Below are 14,933 nucleotides of genomic sequence, written 5' to 3'. Positions count from 1 at the left end.
GGGGTCTTAAATGCTAACAAGTGGCCATCTAAGATGCATCAATTGGTCTCAACCCACCTGGATCAAAGGAGAATGAAGAACACCAAGGTCACAGGATAACTAAGAGCCCAAGAGACAGAAAGGGCCACATGAACCAGAGGCCTACATCATCCTGAGACCAGAAGAACTAGTTGGTGCCCGGCCACAATCGATGACTGCCCTGACAGGGAGCACAACAGAGAACCCCTGAGGGAGTAGGAGATCAGTGGGATGCAGACCCCAAATTCTCATGAAAAGACCATACTTAATGATCTGACTGAGACTAGAGGAATCCCGGCGGTCATGGTCCCCAAACCTTCTGTTGGCACAGGACAGGAACCATTCCCGAAGACAACTCATCAGACATGAAAGGGACTGGACAGTGGGTAGGAGAGAGATGCTGATGAAGAGTGAGCTAATTATATCAGGTGGACACTTGAGACTGTGTTGGCATCTCCTGTGTGGAGGGAGGATGGGAGGATAGAGAGAGTTGGAAGCTGGCAAAATTGTCAGGAAAGGAGAGACTGGAGGGGCTAACTCATTAGGGGGAGAGCAAGTGGGAGTACGGAGTAAGGTGTACATAAACTTATATGTGACAGTCTGACTTGATTTGTAAACGTTCACTTGAAGCTCAATAAAAGTTAATAAAAAAAATTAAAAAAAAAAAAGGATGAGGTGCTGTAACAGCGAAGTTTGGTTTTACAAGTCTTCACCTCATTTGGAAGGATTGGGCTGCCTCCACTTTAACTGACCCCACGGGTACAGTGTAGAACTGCTACATAGTGTTTTCTAGGCTTTCACCTTTCAGGAGTAAATTACCAAGCCTGTCTTCTGAAACACCTCCAAAACCAAAACCAAACCCACTGCCGTCGAGTCGATTACAGACTCATAGCGACCCTATGGGACTGAGTAGAACTGCCCCCATAGAGCTTCCAAGGAGCGCCTGGTGGATGCCAACTGCCGAACTTCTGGTTAGCAACCGGAGCTCTTAACCACTAGGCCCCCAGGGTTTCGGAAGTACTTCTGGGTGGATTCAAACTGCCAAACTTATGGCTAGTAATTGATCGCTTAACCCTTTGCTCTTTCTCTGATCCCCTTGCTCTATTCCCATTCTTACCGAACAAAGAGCAGGAAGAGAAGAGACTAGAAGCCTACAGTAAATGTCAGGACAGGTTTCTCTAAGAAGAACTGGATTGTCAACAGGATTTTAAGAGACAGTAACTAGGGCAAAAGGAAGATAACGCCTGAACAGGGACTTGAACCCTGGACCCTCAGATTAAAAGTCTGATGCTATACCAACTGAGCTACCCAGGCCTCTTTACTGGTCTTTTCTTGGGTACCTAATGTAGGTTTTATGTAAGCCAATTGATTATATGTTCCAGGTCCTTCTTCCCAAATAGCTTCCTTGTAATTCTTCTGCTTGCCAAGAAGATTTTGTTCCAAACAGATGTTATAATCGCTGGGAGAATTTCCATTCCTTTTATCTTGTCTTCCGTCTCTTTACACTTTCAGAAACAGACATGGTCGCCTAGACAAAGCGCTACTGGCTTTCAGATCACATTACTACACCCAGAGGGCTTCATTTCCACCTGCATCTATTTTTCTTGAAGTAACATTCATGTTACTCTTCTTTGCATCCCTCTGCATTGTCTTGTACGTCTTTCTTGCAGCCTTGGGAGGCAGAGGAGAAAAGAGTTGAAGGAGAGAAAAATTTAAGACTGCCGAGAATATTCCATAATGGTGGGCAAGCAAATGCACATGGGTTTAAACTTCTGCATCTCTATGCTTGCTTTTCTTCATGATACAACCTCTCTACCATCTGTAAGCCACTCTTCCCTCTGTTTGTTTTATTTCTCCTCCTCCTTCTTTCCCGTCTCCTTTTGCTCTTCCTTCTTCAGGTCTTCATGTCCTGAATGCTGTTTGCTATTCATATCCAAAGGAAAACAATAATTCTCTGAATGAATTAGTGTCCATTAGGACATACCATCCAGAATATGGCCTAAGACAGTTTTTGAGTTTTGACCTAAACCTGGAGAAAATGCTGTACAAGGGATATGGAAACAAATGGGAGGTTTTGAAGTGAAGGAAAGCTTAACTTCTCTGGGGAGGAAAGACAGGACAGGGAATGGGAAAAGACAATTGTTTACTTCTTTCAAATAACTTGGCACTCCCAAAAAACTAAGATTATGTGAAAACTGAGAGAATTTGTGATTACTTAACTTTAGGAATTTGTAGATTTCTCATCTTTCCTACCCTACCAATATACAATGCAGAGTTGGGTCACATAAAATCACCTAGAATTGTTTTGTGGATCAATCCACAGGGAAACTAGGCAATGATTTAGCAAAATACCCCGGGGGGTTAGTTAGCATTTCAATGAGCAAAGCATCCCTCCAAGCTATTTTGGCTGTCTTCTATCCATTTGATGTAGCTTGGAAGTCAAGGAACTGCACCTCAGACATAGGGACCACTCTCCCAGGGAGGTTTGGGACCCACTATCTCATCCCACCTCTGTATCAGGTGATTCTTCGACTTGTTGGTAGAGGATCAAGTTTTTGAAGCCTATGTTGTGAATGGATTATAGTGAAACATTTTCCTGGCATTAAAAGCAGGCATTTCTGATAAAAGGAGCTCTTTTCCGAGCTTCTAGACTTTTCTCCCTGGAGCCACACAGTATTTTCTTTGGTCTGAAGATACCAACTTCTGGCAATCCTTCTCTTGTTGCTGTCATCTGCCCTTTATTGCAGAGTTCAATTCTTGGCTCATAATTCTGTACCCAAATGCATCATCATTATAAGTAACTTACATGAGAGCAGCCTTGAAGAAATATGTCACTTGTGGTCATCTCACAGCCTCAGTTTATTAATTCTAAGTAATTGTTTTCAAATGTTTCAGATAATATTTGACTCATTTTTTGAATGTTGTAAAAATTACCTCCAATTGCAAAGTTAAAAATTTGAAAACAGAAACTTAATATTTCCTTATCAGCACTTTCACTTATATGCTTGTACAGTTTCCTCACAGTGTTGGCTGCAGGCTCTAATGGGTAAGGTGTCTGGCTTCAGATCTAGATGATTGAGGGTTCAAGTCCCTTCGTGGTTGTTTATTTCTCATGTTGCAACAAGTAGAAGATTCTCGAATTGACTTTCAGTGACTAATTCCTGAGGTGTTGCTGGAAGGGAGAATTGATATAGGCGAAGTATCTTCTTTCATGAATTGACAACTAACATTAAAGAGGCTTTGGAAATCTAAAATGGGCTAAGCCTCAAAAAGACAAGGGAGCAAATATGTGTGCTCACAGATGATCATCATCCTGCCATTTCAGTTTATTACTTTTTTGTAATGCTTTTCAAGATTTCAACGAGTGTGAACTAAAACCATTTCCATAGGCAATTCTTCAGATGAAGATTAGAGTGGACTATAAAACATCAGATAATACCTGTGAAGAGTGTGCTTCTTAGTTCAAGTAAATATACAAGACTTAAATGGGCAGCTTCTGTCTGGAGATGGAAAGAGAAGGCAGAAAGGGATAGGAGCTGGTTGAATGGACAAGGGAAACCCAGGGTGGAAAGTGGGAGTGTGCTGTCACATTATAGGGATTGCAAGTAGGGTCACATAAAATACGTGTATAAGAGGCGGGGCCAAGATGGCAGAGTAATCAGACACTTCAGGTGGTCCCTCTTACAACAAAGACCTGAAGAAACAAGTGTATCAATTATATATATGACAACCTAGGAGCCCTGAACATCAAAGGCAAAGTTAAGAAATCAGACTGAGCAGCAGGGAAAGGCGGAGGTGGTTCTGAAGCAGGAAGGAGTCGCCCAACCTGACTTGGCAGGAATAAGTGCCCCTCAGTCCCGATCCCCTGGTGAGACCATGGTGGGGCTGGCAGTAGTGTTTGGGACCAGTTTCCGTAGCTACAGAGAGCCAGTGGCACAGAATCTACTCTTGCCTCCAGAATCAGTGAAAAACAGCCCTCTCGGCATAAGTAATTGCATCTAATTTATCGCACAGATGTAATAGCTCCCCTTTTGAAGGAAGTCTCTCCCATTTATCTGATCCCCCTTTTTTTGCCCTGAGCCGGCTTCAGTGACAGTTGATTTCCCTGGGCCAGAGACAGGTTCTGCTGTGCAACCTGAGCCATTCCCCTGGCCTCGGAGGAGGAACAAATTAACAAACAGGGGAAAAATAATCTGCCAGCTCCCCTTAACTGGGAACTTAGGGCAGAGGTGACTCCTGTCCAGGCACAAGCGATCCACAAACGTTGAATGCCTGTCAGCACTGCATGAACCCATGTGGCCCCATTTTAGCAGCAGGCCCCTGTTGTTACATTGCAAGGGTGTATGTGCCTGAGGTCTGACTTTACCTGTTTTAGCTGTGCAGTGGAGATGTGGGTTCTTGACATTTGACACCAGTCTGCCTATCAAGCAGAGTCCTCACATACCCACATCAGGAGCCCGAGGACTGGTGGCTCTACCCACACTACCCAACCACCCACAACAGGGATCCAAAGATAAGAGGTTCCTTCCAGTCCTTACACCCAAAAGCATTTGGTGCAATGGGAAGGCTGCAGAGTCCACCCACCTCTGTGCTCTAGAGCACAGGGACACACCTTCCTCACAGACACTTGGTGGAAGGTTGTAAGCCCCTTTCCTTGGTCAGAGTGTGACCTCCTGCTGCAACCAGAAACCTGTGCATACACCAATCACCACAGCTCCTCTAAGACCATAGGTGAGAGCCTGCACCACACACTTTGTGACCCACTCCCTGGACACCTGAGCTGAATCCATACATGAAAAGTGAATGGATTCCTAGGCTCATACACCTGGTAACAGCTCTAGCCATCTGGTGACAGGATATTAGAACTTCAAAGGCTCCAATAATCAGGTTAGCTCACTTGAGCAGCCTTTTTGGGTATATCAAAACAAAACAAAGCAAGAAGCTAGGACACAGTAAGCAAACATAAAATAAATTAATATGATAACTTACAGATGGCTCAGAGACAACAGTCGATATCAAATCACATAAAGAAGCAGACCACGATTGTTTCAACAAATTCCCAAATCAAAGAATTAAGGAATCTTCCAGATGAAGAGGTATTCCTGGAATCACCAGAGGTAGAATACAAAAGATTAATATACAGAACTCTTCAAGAGATCACAAAGGAGATCAGACAAAATGCAGAACAAGCCAAGGAACACGCAGATAAAGCAGTTGAGGAATTTCAGAAGGTTATTCAAGACTATAATTACAAACTGAATAGGCTGCAAGAATCCATACAGAGACAGCAATCAGAAATTCAGAAGATGAACAGTAAAATTTCAGAGTTAGACAACTCAAGAGAAAGTCAGAGGAGCAGAATTGAGGAGCTGGAAGTCAGAATCAGTGAGATTGAAGTTAAAACCTTGGCACCAATATATTCGAAGAAAAAATAAGATAAAAGAATTTTAAAAAATGAAGAAACCCTAAGAATCGTGTGGGACTCTATGAAGAGAAATAACCTATGAGTGATGGCAGTACCAGAACAGCGAGGGAAAACAGAAAACACAGAGGGAATTGTTAAAGATCTGTTGGCAGAAAACTTCCCTGATATTGTGAAAGATGAAAAGATATCCATCCAAAATGCTCATCGAACCCCATACAATGTAGATCCAAAAAGAAGGTCATAAAGACATATTATCATCAAACTTGCCAAAACCAAAGATAAAGAGAATTTTAAGAGCAGCTAGGGATAAACAAAAAAGTCATCTACAAAGGAGGTTCAATAAGAGTAAGCTTGGACTACTTAGCTGAAACCGTGCAGGCAAGAAAGCAATGGGATGACATATATAAAGCCTTGAAGGAAAAAAATTGCCAGCCAAGACTCATATACCCAGCAAAACCGTCTCTCAGATATGAAGGTGAAATTAGGACATTTCCAGATAAACAGAAGTTTAGGGAATTTGCAAAAACCAAGCCAAAACTACAAGAAATATTGAATGGAGTCTTCTGGTTAGAAAATCAGTAACATCAGATAACCACCCAAGACTAGAACACAGGACAGAAAAACCAGATTATCAACCCAGATAGGAAAATGAGAAAAATAAGTCAAGATTAAAAAAAAAAAAGCTCAAAACAGGGAAACAGAGATGTCATTATGTAAGAGATGATGACATTAAATCAATAAAAAGAGACTAAAAACTATAGTCATAGATCTTTCATATGGAGAGGAAGTCAAAGGGAGATAAAAGTTCAGTTTAAACATAGGAAAACAGGGGTAAATAATAAGGTAACCACAAAGGAGGCTAACAATCCTACACATCAAAATAAAATATAAGAAAAACATAAAGACTCAGCAAAAACAAAATTGACAACAATGGAAAAGACAATATATAAAGGAAAACTACTCAGCACAAAGAAACTAAGTGGAAAAGAGAAATGGCCAACAACAGAAAAAAAGACATCAAAATGACATCACTATCCTATCCATAATTATGCTGAATGTAAATGGACTAAATGTACCAATAAGGACACAGAGAGTGGCAGAATGGATTAAAAAAACATGATCCGTCTGTATGCTGCCTATGAAAAACACACCTTAGACTAAAAGACACAAACTAAAACATAAAGGATGGAAAAAAAATAAATCTAGCAAACAACAATCAAGAAAGCACAGAATTGGCCATACTTATTTCTGACAAAATAGACTTTAAAGTTAAATCCGCCACAAAGAATAAGGAAGGATACTATATAATGATTAAAGGGACAATATACCAAGAAGATACTACCGTATTAAATATTTACGCACCCAACGACAGGCCTTCAAAATACATAAAACAAACTCTGACACCACTGAAAAGAGAGATAGACAGCTCCACAATAATAGTAGGAGACTTCAACATACCACTTTTGGTGAAGGACAGAACATCCAGAAAGAAGCTCAGTAAGGACACAGAAGATCTAAAAGCCACAATCAACCAATTTGACCTCATAGATGTATACAGGACACTCCAACCAACAGCAGGCAAGTATACTTTCTTTTCTGACACACATGGAACATTCTCCAGAATAGACCACATATCAAGTTATATAGCAGGCCTTAACAGAATCCAAAACATCGAAATATTACAAAGCATCTTATCTGACCATAAAGCCATAAAACTAGAAATCAATAACAGAAAAAAACAGGGAAAAATCAAACACATGGAAACTGAACAACACCTTGTTCAAAAACTATTAGATTATAGAAGAAATTAAGGAAGGTATAAATTCATAGAATCAAATGAGAATGAAAACACTTCGTATCAGAGTCTTGGGGACACAGCTAAAGCAGCACTCGGACGTCAATTTATAGCAATAAATGCACACATTCAAAAAGAAGAAAGGGCCAAAAATACATATATAAATTTTTGTGTGAGAAATTTAACTTGAGCATAAAGTTTCACCTAAAGCACACACACACACAAAAAAAATTTCAGTGGGTGTTCATGTCTTTTCTTCAAGATATTAGTGAATCTTACTCTAATTGCAAGAAACTTCATATCAGAAGTTGTCACTATGTTCCTTTCTCTTTACTTTGTATAGATGCGTTATCTTCTCCATCAATTCCAGGCCTTTCTTGGTAATTTTTCTTCTTCTTCTTCTTTTTTTAACCTGGTCTCTTCCTATTTTGATTTACAGGAATTACAGGAGCGATCTGATTTAACTTCTGGAAACTAACCCATGATGTGATGATTACGGTTCTTCTGCCAAAGATTGTACACAGATGCTAGATTATGTAAGAAAATGCAGTCTGTAAAATGCAGAACATAATATGTAACTCTTTATCTTCAAAACATTTTTCCATACACTCGCTTTTGAGAATCTTCCAAAACAGATTGGCGTCTGTTCTTCCCAGGACCTACACGTATTATATATAAAATTTAGAGGTTTTGGATTTCCTGAATAGAACACAGGGAGCATATGTATGTTTCTTCTACTAAGTTCAACTCTAATATCTCATAAAATTCTATAATTTAAGAATTTCTGCCAAAGTGCCTCCTATGAGGTGTTCAAATAGTGCTCTACACAGTACATTGGGCCTTCTCACAAATAATACATAAAATGCACTTTTGAGACTTTCAAGTACAACTTGATTTAGTAAGAATGCATCCCTGCATCCCCCCATATCTGGAATTTACAATGGTGTATTTGGAATCCGGGTTTTTCTAGTCACAGTATCAACCAATAACTTCACAGATACCCCAAAACTATCCTAATTGTGCTTCACAAGACGCAGGGCCAAATTAACCTCTACTCTATTGTTCTGAAAACCCTGGTGGTGTAGTGGTTAAGTGCTACGGCTTCTATCCAAAAGGTTGGCAGTTCGAATCCGCGAGGTGCTCCTTGGAAACTCTATGGGGCAGTTCTACTCTGTCCTATAGGGTCGCTATGAGTCGGAATCGACTCGACAGCACTGGGTTTGGTTTTTTGGTTTCTATTGCTCTGCCTGTACTCAAGTAACTGCATATCTTTGTGTCTGACATCTGTCTAATGGTCTCTTTCAAGGAGACATTTGCTTCTCTTTACTTCTCTCACATTCGATTACTCTGGTGAGCTGCCTTGTGGGTCAGCAGGGATGCAAGTTCTGTTAGAAAAATCGAGTCTCCCAAGTTATAAGGGGACTTCAAGTGATTCCTGTGAAAATGGAGAAGATTCTTATTGAGCCAGAAATCAGCAGAGATACATATCATCTCACCTGGGGATTGCTGCATCTTAGGTCTTCTAAGAAACCTCAGGAAGACAATGGTAATCAGAATGAACTCCAGAGTCCAAGGTCACTCTAGGGGCAAATCTTATCCCTTGGTTTTCCATGCGTAACTTTAATGAGCTCCAGATCTTCAAATTACAGTGAGCTTTCTTCAGGGCTCACTCTACCTCTGTCCAGAGACCCACTCCTCTACAAGCACTTGCTTTATACAAATGTACCGTGGACTGCTAGGAGAATGAACAAATCTGTCTTGGAAGAAGTACAGCCAGAATGCTCCTTAGAAAGAAGGATGGTGAGACTTCATCTTACGAACTTTGGACATGTTATCAGGAGAGATCAGTCTTGATAACAGAAGGACATCATGCCTGGTAAAAAGGAAGGCCCTTGACAAGATGTATTGGCTCAGTAGCTGCAACAATGGCCTCAAACATAAAGATTGTGAGGATGGCATAGGACCGGCAAGTGTTTCCTTCTGTTGTGCGTGGGTCACTGAGTCAGAAATGACTTAACTGTACCTAACAACACAAATATGAATTTGTAAGCCCATGTTTAGCTTTGTAAGAAACTAAATTTGCATTTCCACCAGAAATGAATGAAAGTTCCTGTTGCACTATATCCTTGCCAGCATGTGGTGTTATCAGTATTTAGGATTTTAGCCATTCTAATACGTGTGTAATGGCATCTGTGGTAGTTAAGTTTGAGTGTTAAACTGACTGGGCCGTGATTCTCAGTGGTGTGGCAGTTATGAAGTAGTCTGGCAGTTGAATAATGATGTAATCACCTCCAGAATTAGACATGGTATAATGTGATCATTTCCATAATGGGATCTGCTGTGAATACCCAATCAGTTGTAAGGGAGTTTCCTTCAGGTTGTAACAAGGCTTATGGGCTTTTGCTGGCTATGTATTCTGCAGCTGGCTCCTGTTTATCTGACCTCCGGTTCTTGGGACTTGAGCTAGCAGCTGACCTGCTAATCTTGGGTTTGCCAGTCCCTGCAGCTAGTGAGTCAGGAGAAGCCTCCAGCCTGACCCACCCACGGACTTGAGACTTCCCAGTCTCTCTTTCCCCTCTCTTTCTCTATCTCTCTCTATAGATAGATTGATAGACAGACAGACAGACAGATAGATGATAAATAGCTAGATGCTTCATTGGTTTTGCTTCTATAGAGAATCCAGCCTAAGACAGTATCACATGGTTGTTTTAAATTGTAATTCCCTAGTGGCATATAAGATTCCCTGGGTCATGCAAAGCACTAAGTGCTTGGCTACTGAGAGACTGGTGGTTTGGCTCCACCCTGAGGTAACTTAGAAGAAAGACCTCATGACCTACTGCCATTAAAAACCCTATGAAGCACAATTCTACTCATGGGGCAACTGGATGTTGTTGTTGTTGGTTTTAATGGCACATGTCATCTGTGTATCTTATTTGCTGAGGTATCTGTTCAGACATATTACCCACTTCTTAATTGGATTTTTTCTGTTTTTATTACTGAGTTTTAAGAGTTCTTTGTGTATCTTGGATCCACCACCACCAGCAGTTGCCATCGAGTTGACTGCAAGTTATAACGACCCCATGTGCTGCAGAAAGCAACTTGGACACAAGTCCTTACCAGATATGAGTTTCCCTCATATATTTTAATGCTCTGCTGTTAGGTGCATACACATTCAGGATCGTTATGTCTTCTTGGAGAATTGGCCCCTTAATCATTATGTAATGCCCTTTTGTATTTTTTATAATTTTCCTTGTTCTGAAATCTGACTTGTCTGAAATTAACGTGGCAGCTCTAGCTGCTTTCTTTTGATTAGTGTTAGCATGATATATCTTTTTCAATCTCTTTAATTTCAGTCTATCATTGTCTTTATATTAAAAGTGGGTTTCTTTTAAACAACATGTAGTTGGGTCTTTTTTTTTTTTAATCCACCCTCATAGTCTGTCTTTTAATTGGTACTATAATGATTAATGTTATGTGTTAACTTAGCTAGGCTATAATTCTCAGTGATTTGTCATGTGCTCTCCCATAATGTAATTACCTTCCATTTTGGGATCTGATGTGAGCAACAAATCAGTTGAAAGAAGAATTTCTTTGGGGATGTGGTCTGTTCGGTATATAAAAGGATGTTCTGGCAAAGCTCTCTCTGTCTTCACCCTGCACTCTTATCAACACCAATCTCTGGTTCATGGGTCATAAGCCTGCAAAAGTCTAGCCTGCCACCTGACCTAGAATTCTTGAATTCACCAGCCCCTCCTAACCCATGAGCCAGGAGGGTTCCCCATTCTACCACCTGGTCTGCCGATTTTGGATTCACTTTGCCCTTGCAAAACCAAGAGCCAGCAGAGATCATCAGCCTGCTGCCAGACCCATGGATTTGGGACTTTTGAGCCCCCACAATTGCATAAACCATCTCCTTGAGAGCTTGGAATTTAAAAAAAATCAGTGAAAATTGTAGTGAGAAATGATGTAGAGATTAATGTAACTTAATTCTCTATTGAATTGGTGTAGAGTGAAAGCATGAAAGCCACAACTTGATGAGATTGCCTTGTTTTACTTGGTCTTGCAAGTTTTCCACCTTTGGCAGAGTGCAGTTGTCTTAGCTAACTAGTGCTGCTATAACAGAAATACCACAAATATATGGCTGTAACAAAGAGAAATTTATTCTCCCACAGTTTAGGAGACTAGAAGTCTCTTACAGTGCTACACCAAGAAATATGTAAGGGGATTGCAGACCAAATAACGATGTTTCTTCTACTAGGACATTTCATCCCATAAGCCCTCTCTGAAATTCCGTCCTCAGTAAACCACATGAGGAAATTTCTTCACAATGATCAGGAAAAGTCTATGATGGAACTTTTGTATTTTCAACTTCTCCTCTCTTTTTACACCCTTTCTTTTTGTCTCTTCTTACAAAGTTTTCAAGCTCTTTCTCTTAAAAACAAGGGGGGGGGCAGTTTGACAGTCTAAGAGAAGATATTTCAATAATTATATTTGATAAATGAGCCTTATGTGGAATATATGGGGAAATCCTACAAAACAATAAGAAAAAGACCGAAAAAAAAAAACAAAAAAACAGAAAGAGCAAAAATTGAACATGTACTTCACAAAAGAGTATACTGAATTGCCCAATATGTAATTTTAGAAGGTACTAGTATGAGAGCCACAAACAATATAAGATGTGTCCTGCTGCAAAGGACTTTGGGGAAAAAACAGAATACCTGACTGAGCACTAACCTGGACAATGATAAAACACACCAAACACCTGACTTCATGGTAACATCAACTTGAACTCATTAACTAGTGCAAGAACAATCCCATTCATCAGAGATTAGACACATTTTTTCATGGTCCTCCTGTACCAGTCCTTGCACATAAGGACAAGGTATATAACCCCACACCTCACACTGCCCTGCATGGACCACGACCTGGGTGACATTCGATGCTTTGCTGTCCGTCGCAAGAATCTTTGTGTCATCCTCTGTGTATAAGTTCCCTAATAATGCCTTGTCTGATCAACATGGCTTTTACTGCCCTTTTTTCTGAAAACCACCTGTGCCTCTCAGAGCCAATCATGTTGCTGGTCTGGTGGGTGCAAGAGTTGGACATTATTAACTATGAGGAAAGCACAAATTAGAAACACAATGAAATAATAATCCCCTTCACCAAAATTGCTTAAAAGTATTGAAAATATCAAGTGCTGCTGATGATATGAAACAACTGAGACTTTCATAGGTTGCTGATGAGACTGTCAACCGACACATCCACACTTGTACACTATTTAGAAATATTGCCTAAAACAATACACATATATATAACCCGAAACACCACAGCTATATTTAGACCCAAGAAAAATACACACTTATTGCCTTTGAAAAATTCGTATAAAAATGTTCGTAGTAGCATTAGTTGTATCATATGTACAAAACAACAAATTAATGAAAAAAGCGTGATGTACAGTATTAATACAATGGAATATGACAGCCATAAAAAAAGAACTAGAAACAATATGGATGTATCTAATGAAAAACATACTGAGTGATAGAATCCATACTCAAATGAACACATATCCTATGATTCCATTAATAGTATTTGAAAACACAGGAAATTGGTGGCAGAATTCTGAAGATTAGAGTTGATTGGGATAAGTCAAGGAAGTTCTGAGAGATGAAAAATTCTTGGTCTGAATGTTTGTAACATGAGATACACATATGTAATAACTCATCATGCTGAATAATTAAGTTATATGCATTTTACTCTGTGAACTAAGCCTCAATTTAAACAAAAAGAAAGAAGGTGGAAGAAAGATTTTCCTTGGATATCTTCTCACTTCTAGTACATCCTGTCTCTTCGTTAGTGCTGTTCAAATTGTGGCCTGCAGATCAGTGTATTCTAAAAACTGTGTATCTCACCTGTCCATGAGCATTAGAAATTTTTGTATCAATTTGACTGTGCCAGGATATTGGACTCCTTTTATTAAATAAAGTAAAAACATTTTCAGGGGTTGGGTGAGTGGATTGTGGTGCTGGCCACTTAATAGTCAAATAGTAGAACTGTGTTGTAGCTAAGGATATAGCAAGATTGGTTTGACACCTAGAACCCAAGAGAATATATAAATCTGAGGAAACATTATTGTTTGTTTATATAATTTGTTTTTTCAAAAAAAATATTAATCTTAGTCAAGTCTGCTTTCTGTAGTTATATTTTACCATCATCTGGTACAATTTAAAAAAAAAAAAAGTTACTTTCCAGCTGATTATGACGAACCGTGACCCCATGTGTGTCAGAGTACAATTATGCTCTGTAGGGCTTACAATGGCCGATTTTTTTTTTCAGATGTAGATGGCCCATCCTTTTTTCCCTGGGCTTCTGGGTGGACTCTAACCTCCAATCCTTTAGTTATTAGACCAATGTGTTAGCAGTTTGCACCACCCAAGGACTCTACTAGCTAAAGAGGGAAGCAAAATTAATATTACTTAATTGTAACTCTAATTTGAATGTGGGAAACAAGGGTAAATGGTTTACAGAAGCCAAAAAAACAACTAGTGTATGTTCCAGAGAGTTGTGATCTGAAAACAGGCCTCGGGCATGAGTGGAAATAAAGAACAGAAAATAAAAAAGAAATGCTGTCTGGATGACACCTCATCTTTCAGAATTGGCCTGTCTGGAATAAATGAGGAAATTGCACCAGCAGGGGTTTCCCAGTTTCCATGGGTATTGTAAGAGCTGTGTTGAGTGTAGAAGCAGGATGGTCCAGCAGCCTTGAGATTAAGCATCACTAGGACTGGGGACACCATGGCTTTGGTCAGGCATACCTTACTCTTCAAGGTGACATCTTTGCTTTTCAACGCTTTAAAGAGGTCCTTTGCAGCAGATTTACCCAAAGCAATTGTCTTTGATTTCTTGAATGCTGCTTCCATGGGTGTTGACTGGGGATTCAAGAAAAATGAAATTCTTAACAATTTCAGTATTTTCTCCATTTATCATGATGTTGCTTATTGATCCAGTTGTGAGGATTTTTGTTTTGTTTGTATGGAGCTGTAATCTATACTGAACATTATAGTCTTTGATCTTCATCAGTAAGTGCTTCAAGTCCTCTTCACTTTCAGCAAAGTTGTGTCATTTGCATACTGCAGGTTGTTAATGAGTCTTCCCCCAGACCTGATGCTGTGTTCTTCTCCACATAGTCCAGCTTTTCAGATTATTTGCCCAGTATACAGATTGCATGAGTACGGTGTAAGGATACAATCCTCATACAAACTTTTCCTGATTTTAAAGCACATAGTATTCCCTTCTGTTGGAACAAATGCCTCTTGATCTATGTACAGGTTCCACATAAGCACAACCAAGTGTTTTGGAATCCTCATTCTTCACAATGTTATCCATAATTTGTTATGAACCACACAATCTAATGCCTTTGCATAGTCAACTAAACACAGGTAAACATCTTCCGGTATTCTCCAATTTCAGCCAAGATCCATCTGGCATCAGCAATGATATCCTTCATCACATGTCTTGTTTTGAATCTGGCTTGAATTTCTGGCATCCTCCTGTCGATGTACTATTGTGAACCATTTTTTAATTATCTTTGTAAAATTTTATTTGCATGTGATATTGATGATATTGTTCACTAATTTCTGCATACTGTTGAATCACCTTCCTTTGGAATGGGCACAAATATGAATCTCTTCAAATTGG

At 39.8% G+C, this 14,933-nt stretch overlaps 1 non-coding gene across 1 annotated transcript; it reads right to left on the bottom strand.

The window, feature by feature from the left end:
- Positions 1-1,259: 1,259 nt before the first annotated feature.
- Positions 1,260-1,332, bottom strand: TRNAK-UUU (transfer RNA lysine (anticodon UUU)). Its single transcript has one exon. It is a non-coding gene; the product is annotated as a tRNA-Lys (tRNA).
- Between the last annotated feature and the right edge of the window lie 13,601 nt (positions 1,333-14,933).

Source organism: Loxodonta africana, chromosome 1 (genome assembly GCF_030014295.1).
Source record: "Loxodonta africana isolate mLoxAfr1 chromosome 1, mLoxAfr1.hap2, whole genome shotgun sequence".
NCBI classification, from domain to species: domain Eukaryota; kingdom Metazoa; phylum Chordata; class Mammalia; order Proboscidea; family Elephantidae; genus Loxodonta; species Loxodonta africana.
Note: the sequence above shows the minus strand (reverse complement) of the source record. Positions and strands in the feature narration are given on the sequence as shown.